Source organism: Mirounga leonina, unplaced genomic scaffold (assembly GCF_011800145.1).
Source record: "Mirounga leonina isolate KUSES-001 unplaced genomic scaffold, KU_Mleo_1.0 Mir_119, whole genome shotgun sequence".
NCBI lineage: Eukaryota > Metazoa > Chordata > Mammalia > Carnivora > Phocidae > Mirounga > Mirounga leonina.
In genome coordinates, this window is record NW_023270282.1 from 92327 (window position 1) to 103562 (window position 11236).

Consider the following 11236-nt stretch of genomic DNA (forward strand, 5'->3'; position numbering starts at 1 on the left):
TCCATAATATAGTGTGAGTAACATAAGCCAAGATGTAAAACAGTATGTCCGGGTTCATGTTCCTTGTGATAGTAGTCTCTCTAGTCATATCCATATATTAATTCTGGGATTTGTAAAACAAATTTAGAATGGTTGTTTCATGTGTGGGATTATATGGGATATACATTTGCATTTTGTATAGTTCTCTGTTTTTGAGGACATTTTATTTTTTAAATCTATCTATCTCTCTCTCTATATATATAATATAGCTCTGTGTGTGTGTGTGTGCGCATGTGCATTTCCAGTCTAGAAATCTTCACTAAGTTGCTGGCATGTGTTTCCCTGAACTGACATTGTATAATTCATTCTTTGCCCAACTTAGAATCCCTATCAAAGGCTCCAAGAGTTGAAAATCTTTGTTCACTTGCATTTTTTTATCTAATCTTAGAGGACTGTGACTTGTTTAAGGACATAAAACTCCTCACCTGCTTATTAACTTTTAAGGGTCAGATTTAAGTGTTGACACATAACCTTGATTCCCCTAAATAAAAGATTAGATATTATTTGATAAATTGCATTAATTTGGGCCAATAATATTCAAGAACTATTTTTTCTCTTAAATTCATTATGATATTTTCAACCTGAGAAAACAAAGAAGAGGCAATTATAAGACAAATTTTATTTTACATATATTCCTAAGACAGAAATAGCAATAGCAACCTAAGATGTAACTTTTGGTAGATAAATGAGATACAGTAAACATTATACAGAATAAAAATTGTTAAAATGTGTTAATATCAATGGTATTAATATACCACTTATTGACCACTTAATATGTGCCAGATAGTTTACATACTTTATCTCATTCAGTCTTGCAACAATAATTTATTAGGTATTGTATTTGTTGATTTGCAGATAAGGAAACAAACAAAGAGAGTGTTACTTGCCTGTGGTCACGTGGTAGTAAGTGGGAGAATCTTCCCAATTGGAGGGCCAGAACTCATTTCATTGTGATATCATTTGCTCTAGGATCTTGGTAGAATATGCAAAACAAATAAAAATGTAGATGAAGGTATTTTTTCTAACTGTAACTCACAGCTATGTATTATATTTAAGATGTATGTGCTATTATCTTTTTAAAAAGTCATTTGTGATTTATTTCCTTCACTACAAGGCCCAGATGGTGGGATCAGAGCTGTAAAAAGCCTGCTCTATGAGGTAGATAAATCTCAGGACTGTGGGAGGAGAGCATGGTGCCATTGTGCTAGCTCATTCACATAATTGCAAGACTACTTTGTTCACATTTTCATTCTTGACATTAAAACAACTGATATTCACCAGGTCATAGAGAATTATAGCATAAATCAATTTTCTGTTTTTTGGACAAGTCTTTAACTTTCTCGTAGAAACCCAAGAAAAAATATAACTCTTAATACTCCAAAATGTAGTACATTATGCCAACCAACAAAACTATCCTTTTGTGATGTTTTCAGGAAAAGGCAGTAAATTAGAATTAAGATCATCATCCAACTAGAATGGATTAGAATTGTATTTGCTGAATGAGTGAAATGAAGTGTTAAAAACATTCTTTGCAATTTTATTGCATAGGAAGATTATAAAATTTGGTCAGCAAAATTTTTTTCACTTTTGAGATACTAATGTAGCCAAAGATAACCCAAAGATAGGAATTAAGAATATATCAAAACTTGAGTTTCTCTTTCCCTATAAAAGGCAGTAAACAATTCTTAAGTTTCTCAGGGCTGTCTGCACTCAGGCATTCTCCAAGTTGGTAGTGAAGCTGAGGTACTCACCAGGGTAAAATGGTGGCCTGGTGTTGCCTGGTGGGCAATGATTGGTCAGATTACAGTGGGTATGGACTGACTTACTTTCCACAGAGCTATTAAATTAAGAGACTGCATCATATTAAATGTAATACAACTAGGAAGAGATGAGTTCCAGTTGCTTAGCAAACTAGGGCTGAGTCTTGAACCTCAAGTCTGAGAATTGGCAAGCAGACCCAGAATTATTATTTTCAAAAGTATCAACCTCATTTACCACTCTATCCCCAACATGGCAAGTAGGCACTCCAAAACTATTTTTAAAAAATAGTGAATGAATAAATAAATAAATGACTTTAATGAATTACTTTATTTAAATTTTACTCTCAAGAATAAGACCTTGAGGGGCGCCTGGGTGGCTCAGTCGGTTAAGCGTCTGCCTTCGGCTCAGGTCATGATCCCAGGGTCCTGGGATCGAGTCCCGCATCGGGCTCCTTGCTTGGCAGAGAGCCTGCTTCTCCCTCTACCTGCTCTGCCTGCCGCTCCCCCTGCTTGTGCTCTCTCTCTCTGACAAAAATAAATAAATAAAATCTTAAAAAAAAAAAAAGAATAAGACCTTGAGATTCTACCTTTTTTGAAGAAAGACATAGAAAAAATAAATAGATATGGATTATAGAGAAATAATTATGTATTCCATGAAAGGTAACACTCATGTCAAATCTTGAAATAATAAAAAAGTCTAAAAATTATAGTAAAAGGAAAACATATTTCATAGAATTATGTAGAATTCTACATACGAGAACACTGAGAAATTTCAACCAGACTTATCCTAACTGTAATCCTGTATGGAATTGAAAACCCATCCGCATTCATGTTCTACCCGCTATTTTTTTTAGCTGCCAATGGAAGCAATAAGTAACTAAACCTTTATTTCTTTTCAGAGAGAGTTTTACACAAGTTAAGGTCATTCTAATTTTCTCCAGACTGTTGCCAGATTTCCTCAACCATTCCTAAAATGGTATAGCTTCTAGCACCACCACCATCCTCGTTGTCATCCTTAGGATAGACTCCAGGTCATTAATATCCTGCAAAAGGTTAGAGGAAGCACAGCTGAAGCCTGCAGAACTCTGGATGTGCCTGGATCTGTGGGGATTTTTTTCCCATTTGCTCTGGTCCTCTCCCTTTTCTCTAGCCTGTTACTCTCTCTGCCAAGAATACTCTCCTCTCCGCCCTCTTCCTATAGTTAAGGGTTTCCTCTGGGGACCCTTCAGTGATCATGATTAATTCACATCCCCTCATATATTTCATGGCTTCCTGTACTTATCTTTTTATTACACTTATCATCATAGAAAATTTATTTATTTGCATTTGTGATTATTTGATTAGTACATATTTCTCCCACTAGACAACAAAATGCATGAGGGAAAGGATCATATTTGATATTGTTCATACTTTCTATCTCATGGCTAGCACAGTAATTGACACAGAGGTAATAAAATGCTCATTATTCATTAGTTTAACTAATACTCTAGTAACTAAACTTCTGATCCTGTAACTTAAGGTGCAATTTGCTTTGCTTTTCCCCAAACATTGTTGATTTATTTTCAGTGTGGGTTCCCTAAGAGTAACAGTGGGATTTTCATGAGATTTTTTTGTAACTGAAATCACACAGTCCATTAAATGGTGAACCAGGATCCCAACCAAGTCTGTAAGATTCTGGAGCTCTTATTTCACACTGCTCAGACAAAGAGAAGGAAGGAATCTGGGTGCTAATGCAGACACTCGATAGAATCTCTGATACTAGTCAGTTTTCACCAATAAACCCTGTGTGTGTGTGTGTTGTTCATGCATGTGCACATGAAGCCCAAAAGTCAATACGTAGGACTCAAAATGCTTCTGTGACGGACTTGGCAGCTGTAGTGAGTTGCAACCACACGCAGAGTCTGCAGCTGGGGGACCACAGAGGCTGCCTGTCACACGGCCACAGGTCCCTATTCCAGATGAATTTCAAGAGAGATGGCAGGAGTGGGGACAGGCTCTCCCTCTGGTCTTGGGGAATGTGTGGCAGCTACCCAGGTAGAGCTTGGCAGTGTAAAAAGAATCATGCCACGTCTCATTTACACACCACGCATTGAGGTATAAATAATCCTTTTGTCACCCTCTGCTAACAGTCTGTTAATAGACGTTTACACTGAATAGATGTCAATAAACTCCTAATGTCTTGCAGTTTGAAATGTTGGCTCTCACACAACTATATTTAATGCTGTCTCTTCTTTGTTTAATGCCCAGTCTCCGCCAGGCCCTCTGGCTTGCTGAAGTGAGGCTGTTTTCTGGCTCACAATTTATATACGCGGGGAGAACTGCTTTTATTTGAAAAACAGAGCAACAGCTTAGTGAACTTAAAACAGTCACACTGTTTACACTCAGGCAAGAAGAGTCTTCCTCTATCGTCAGAGCGAACATTTACTGAGAGCAGATCTGTGTCTCCTTCCCTCCCCTAGGAAGACAGTGCCAATGGCTAAATCCCCTGATGAGAATGATTTATGACTAGGGTCTACATAGATTTCATTCTATTTCTGCAGCATATGGAACAAGATAATCTCCCTGCCTCCTTCTGGTGTAACTCTTGAGGTGTTTTTGATTTTCTATCATTGCCAGTGTGCTGACATATTCAGAGGAATGCTGGTGGGACTCATTCTCTGAATTCTGTCATTTCGAGGATGGAAGGGCCTGTCATCAGAACACATCAAAGTCATCATGTAGGAGGAGTATTCTCTGAGCTAAAGAATAGTTACAGCGATTATGTAGTCCTCATTGTCCCTGGGAACAAAAGTCATCTCATGTCTGTGCCACTGAGGGAGCAGCACCTCTCCCAGGCTTTTGGACTAGCCCTGTTAGGAAAAGACTTTCACCCGCCGTTGGCAAGGAGGGCACCAGCTTGAAGGTGGAGTGGTGGGGTCCAGCATCTCCAGTTCTGGGGAGAACACAGTGGTGCAGTCTTTGTGCAGCTCTGAACTGAGGTCAGTGTTGCTAAGCATGCAGCGGACCTCAGGCACCAAGACTGCAGGGGTCCTGGGGGAGTCTGCTGGCCATTCAGTGGTGAGGGCCACTGGGGTCTTTGGTGGCAAAGGCTTCTGAAGCCCTCTTGTTCTCCTTGGCCCCCACGGGTGGAAGTGCTCAGCCAAGGGGAATCCTCTTGATACATAGAATGAAATCTATGTAAACCCTAGTCACTGGGCGTTGGGTCTGGCATAGAGCCTCAGGGGGACATTGGAGCTGGAGTCAGGGTGCGCGAAGCTGCGGAGCTCCGGGGGCTCAGGGCACAGGGATGAGCAGTTGCTGTGCTGGTAGAGCTGGTGAGTGAGGCTGCAGAGTGTGCCGATCACCAACGCAACGGGCCCCAGGCGTCTGGGGCTCACCACCTTGCCTCAGGTCTGGGGCTGGGCTAAGACAGAGCATCAGTATGGGCCCAGGAATGAGGGCACTGCAGGGGCTTGGGCCCAGGATGTGAGGTGCAGCAGCTCTGTGGCCCCAGGGATGGCAGGTCGAAGCCTAACTTAGGACCCGGGGGTCAGGCCGCAGCTCAGCATTAGCCAGGTCCACAGATGCTGAGGAGTTGTGGATCCCAGTGCCAGGGACTGAGGGGCAGCAGCAACCCCAGCCTCTGGGCAGGCTGTACCGCAGCAAGAGCTCTGGTCCCGAGGACCCTGGGCTGCTCCTTCAGCTGGGTTCGACATTGGTGAAGACTCTGGGACCCTTGCTGGTGAAGGATGTAGGCGTCCAGTTGATGGCACCTCCAGAGGTGGTTTTTGAATAAATGTCCTATAGCCAATAAATGTATATACATTATATCATCTATATTTTATAGAAGATTGTGAAAATAATGGTTTTCATATACCCAATATTTAGTGTTCCTTATTATAAAATCTTACATTAGTATGGTATATTTGTCACAATTAACGAACCAATGTTGGTACACTATTATTAACTAAAACTCATACTTTATTCAGATTTGCTTAATTTTTCCTTAATGTCCTCATTCAGTTCCAAGAGCCCTCAGAACATCAACTTACGTAGTAGTCATGTCTTCCTAAGATCCTCTTCTCTGTGACAGTTTCTCAGACTTTTCTTATTTTTAAGACCTTGATGGTTTGGAGGATGACTGGTCAGGGATTTTGTATAATGTCACTTACTTGGAATCTGTATGCCTATTTTTCATGATTAGACTGGGATTATGTGGTTTTGGGAGGAAGATCATAGCAGTCTTTTTCATCATGTCGTATTAAGAATGCATGTGATCAACATGGCATCATGGTGATGGTAACCTGTATCACCTGGCTGAGGTCATGTTTTTCAGGTTTCTTCACTGTAAAGTTAATCTTTCCCCTCCTTTCCATGCATACTTGTTGAAAAAGGTCATCATATACAGCCCACATCTAAGGAGTGGGGAGCTATATCCAATGTCTTTAAGAAGTATCCTAATGAGCCCATAAACTAAGGGGACATGTATTCCTGAGTATACTTTGGGGTCTGAAGTAAAGACATACAGAGGTATGTACTACTGGAATTTTTAAAAAAGTGGTAGAATGGACCACCCTGCCTCTTGTATGTGGCTGAAGATTTAATCAATGATAGACATACTCTTAACTCAGAGTTTTGTTTCCAGATGTTACCAACCCTGAGTTCAGGGAAATATTTCCAGGATTTGAAATATGAGCTATTTCATCCAGTATCATAGTCATTAAATCTGTTTACCATGTCTAATTTCCCCCATTCTATACCTAACACCCAAGGATAGGGAGCTTATTAACAGTAGGAAAAGCATCTATATTCATTTTACTGTAGGCCAGTGGTGATTTGGAAACTGAAAGATATCTGAAATGGTTTGTACCTTTATTCTCATTATCAGAATATGTCATTGTGGACATACAGTTACAGGCTGTTTACTGCTGACTGAGTTTAAAATTAGAGTCAGATTCTTTGATGTTTGCTTGGGTATCTGAGAGGTATTCTCTGAGCTAAAGGCATTTGCTATAAATCATATAAACATCGGCCTAATGAAGAGAAATTACTGTATAGTTGTAAACTCAAAAGAGATAAATATATATGTGCACTTGCACGTTTTTTTTTTTTATTAGTACAAATCAACTGCCCATGTGAAGGGAAGGCTGAGGTGTATAGAACTTCAGCCCACAGCTAGGCCTCTGAAGGACAGACACAAAGAAGAGAAGCAGAGACTAGGACATCAAATATCATTATAGGGTTAGAAGCGTTCTTGGCACAACCCTTTAGCAGCATACACGTTTGTCTCTCTTTTTGGCTCATCTCTAATGACTTAAATGGTCTTTCCAGGGGTGCCTGGGTGGCTCAGTGGGTTAAGCGTCTGCCTTCAGCTCAGGTCATGATCCCAGGGTCCTGAGATCGAGCCCCACATCGGGGTCCCTGCTCAGCGGGGAGTCTGCTTCTCTCTCTCCCTCTGCACCTCCCCTCTGCTTATGCTCTCTCTCTCTCAAATAAATAAATCTTTTTTTTTTAAGGTCTTTCTGACTTACTATAAATATTTACATAGCTTTCTGCTGTCCTGGGTGAAAGGAGAAAACATCAGCTCTCAAAATGAGATCTAACAAAGTCAACAAAAACAACCCAACAAAGCTGCAGGCCTGGGAGCCGGAAGACAGTCTTAGACTTCTCCCTGCTGCCTATTTTGGCTCTCGAGCCCTGAGCACACTCCACACTTTTTTTGGGCCTCAGTTCACGCATCTGTGACAAGCCAGGATGAGAACAGAATACATGGATCATCCCTTGCAGGTCCAAGATTGTACATGACTCTAAGTTGTATAATGATAGCTTTGGGAAGTACAGGGTTGCCAGAATGAACTCATTTCCAGAAAGGTGGAGACTCTGAGCAAGCAGTAACCCTGGAGGTATGATGTCTACTCCTTAGAACTATGGTATGTAAACAAAAACATAGATAAAAGCATAGAAAAAGTTCCATTTAGCTGAATATAGAAAGAGCACATAGAAATACTTGAGACCATCAAATGGCTAATTCAGGAAAGTCAGACTAACAGAGCATCATAAAATGTGCTGTCCTTTGTCCCTCAGGTGGACAAATGGAATTCCTGACACTGTGACTTGTCCCTTTGAGAGAAATTGATAGTTGATGATCAGAGCTCCAGCCACGGGAGCTGAGGCACTGTGGTCAGCTTGTCATGTTTGCATGATTTACTCACTTCAAGTTTTCCTGCCAATTTGTTAGTACATATTTTTTGATTAAAACTGTGTTGAAATTATGTCAGCTGCCAAACTATTTTAAAATCAGCTTGTAAAGTTTTCACTCCTAGAGCACATATTTTTCCTGTGAGGATGCATAAAACCTACAACTTGCAACCATGAGACCTATCATTTAAGATATTTGCATTTATAAGCCAGAAAGTGTAATTTCTCATAAAATAAATTCGAGGAGGTCATTTTCATTGAAGGTATGCTATCGGTCAGCCAACTGTAACACTGTGGTTTCCAAACAAGCGGTAAATTAGGTCTTTGCTCGGTCAACACTATGGGAATTTTAAGTCCAAATACTCAAGCACATAGAGCAGCATATCACCTATGTACCAGCAAGTGACTTCTCTCAAACTTCAGAGAACACCTGTCTCAGAGCTCCTGTTCACACTGGTTCAACATACACAGGCCAAGGACATTTTCCACATGAGCCTCTGAACCTGTCTTCCTTTTTTGTCTTTGGCTCACTTTAAAATATGAAATGATACCTGCTCCCCAAGTCATAAGAAGGCAGGCAACTCTTGTGACATGAATGGAGGCCTTAGCGTTCTCTACCCTTTCTGAGGCCACAGCCTGGGTTAGATACTAGTCCACTCCTTGTACTTACTCCCTAACCTATTCCAGCCACACGAGGCACTACTTAAAAGTGGATGATGCGGCAGACATCCCTTTGGACAGCTCGCTGTGACAGCCAGCTCATCTTGCAAGCACCCAGGTAAACACGGTTCAGGTGGTGGTGACCTTAGCAGCGAGGGGCAGCGTGGTCGTCACAGTCCATGTACTCAAATGTCTTTATGAAACGTGCCCATGGTCATTTCTGTCAAGCTCGACACAGTCAACTTGCTCAGATGCAGTGGTAAGTTTTCTCCAGGGGCAAACATCACAAACATTTTAAAGAATAATTTTCTAAATTCTTTTACGAGCTCTTAGATAAAACATGTAATTGGATAAAATTGAGATTGTACCATAAGGATATTCAGTAGTCTGATTCTTAACTTAAAGTATGTAATTTAAATGTCTCTATTATAAATATAAATATAATATAATATATAATATATATAAATAAATCTACCTTGTTATATTTTAGTGGATATACTCTATTCTATTATGGATTTGTTTCATATGTTTATCATCCAACCTTCTAATAAACAGGTTACTGCCATTTTTATGCCATATGTACATAATTGAAATAAATTATGTTGTACTTTAAAATATCAAATATTCATGTAATACTTAATACATACAGGCTTAATTATTATTAATTTATTTAATTTTTGCAAATGTAATAGATTATTTTAAAGCCCCAAAACTGAACATTTTGAGTCACACAGTATATACCTGTAATTAATGTTTTTTTTAAGATTTTACTTATTTGAGAGAGAGAGAGATCACGAGTAGGGGAAAAGGGTAGAGGGAGAAGCAGACTGCCCTCTGAGCAGGGAGCCTGATGCAGGACTCAAACCCAGGACCATGGGATCATGACCTGAGCTGAAGGCAGATGCTTAACGGACTGAGCCACCGAGGTGCCCCTGTAATTAATGTTTTAAATAAAGTTTTATTTTTCTCAAATTACTTCCAGTAAGTTCAAAAGTTTTTTAAAACCAATAACAGGGACAGCTCTTCTCTAACCAGGTCTCAGAAGTCTGTGCAGATTACCGGAGGAAGCAACAGCAGCAGGTGGGTCCTTGGGGCCTAGAAAAGGCCTGCAGAAATGTCTCTGTACCCCTCTCCTACCTGAAGGGAGACAAAGCAATTTGGGCTCAAACTGCCTTTTCTGCAAATCCTGCCAACCCAGCAATTTTGTCTGAAGCTTCTGCTTCCATCTCTCAAGATCCCATCTCTATCCTCAATTGTATCTGGGGCTCTCTCAGTACATGGGCCTGAGTTTAAATGAAGAAGAACTGCATGCAAATACGGCCTTGGTCCCTGGAGCATCAGTTTAGATGCAGTTGGTAGAAAGACCTTCCAGTATGAACCATATGGTGGCTCCTGTAACTGGCAATCATGTTGGAATTTGGAGAACAGAAATTAAGCAAGGAATTCGTGAAGTCATTCTGTGTAAGGATTAAGATGGAAAAATTGAGCTCAGGCTTAAATCAATAGATAACAGTTTATTTGTTCTGCTGGTCCAGGCCAATTATCCAGCTTCATTGGTTGGTCTGAGATTTGGGGACCAAGAACTCCAGATCAGCAGGGAAAACTGTGCAGAGGCTAGAGCTCTGATAAAGCACAAGGTGCTCAAACGGGCTTTTGGAGAGAACATAACTGACTATTCAGGATGCGCCCTTTGAAGGGACAATTACCGTGCGTAAGGATAGTACTGGACATAGTGCTTTATCTTTTAAAATGGAAAGATAACACCCATAGTGAAAGATAGTTCTGCAGCCAGCAACCGTCTTGTCCCAAAACATAACATCTATGAAGTCATGGGCAGAATGTCACTGGGCTGAGGACTGCCAAACTGCAGACATATTGTCAATATTTGAGACTAAACTTACTATTACAATCATGCCTGCTTTTTTCTTTGAACATATTATTAAATGGATGGCACTAAGCATTATGGATCACACCGTTCCTGAGGTTTAAAAATCATGGCACAATGAAAAATTCACTGAACTTTCCCAGTTTACTTCTTGAGCAACATAACTTTATATTATGCACACGAAGCCTTCTAGGAGCCAGACAGTATATGCTGCATGAAGACCCTTCTATCTTATATTATGGCTGGGAATTTTATGGTTTTGATTGGATATCTTTTTAAAAAATTCTTTTTTTTTTTAATTTTTTTTTAAAGATTTTATTTCTTTGCAAGAGAGAGAATGAGAGACAGAGAGCATGAGAGGGAGGAGGGTCAGAGGGAGAAGCAGACTCCCTGCCGAGCAAGGAGCCCGATGCGGGACTCGATCCTGGGACTCCAGGATCATGACCTGAGCCGAAGGCAGTTGCTTAACCAACTGAGCCACCCAGGTGCCCCTCTTTTTAAAAAATTCTTATACCAACTAGTATAAACTTTTGATTCCCTTTTTTCATTTGTAGATTAAGTGGAATAATACCTAATTTTGTCTTTTACTCTTAACATTCTGTAACCTAGCTACTTCGGGATGGCCTTAGGGTATTTTCCAGGTCATTTGTCCTGTTTCCCAATCCTCTCTGCAAAGAAAATGGCCGTGACACTTTATCCTGATTTTCTTTTCTTT

The 11236-nt window shown here is 40.3% G+C and overlaps 1 pseudogene; it reads left to right on the forward strand.

The window, feature by feature from the left end:
- Positions 1-4477: 4477 nt before the first annotated feature.
- LOC118007372 lies at positions 4478-10625 on the forward strand (annotated as a pseudogene).
- Positions 10626-11236: the final 611 nt, after the last annotated feature.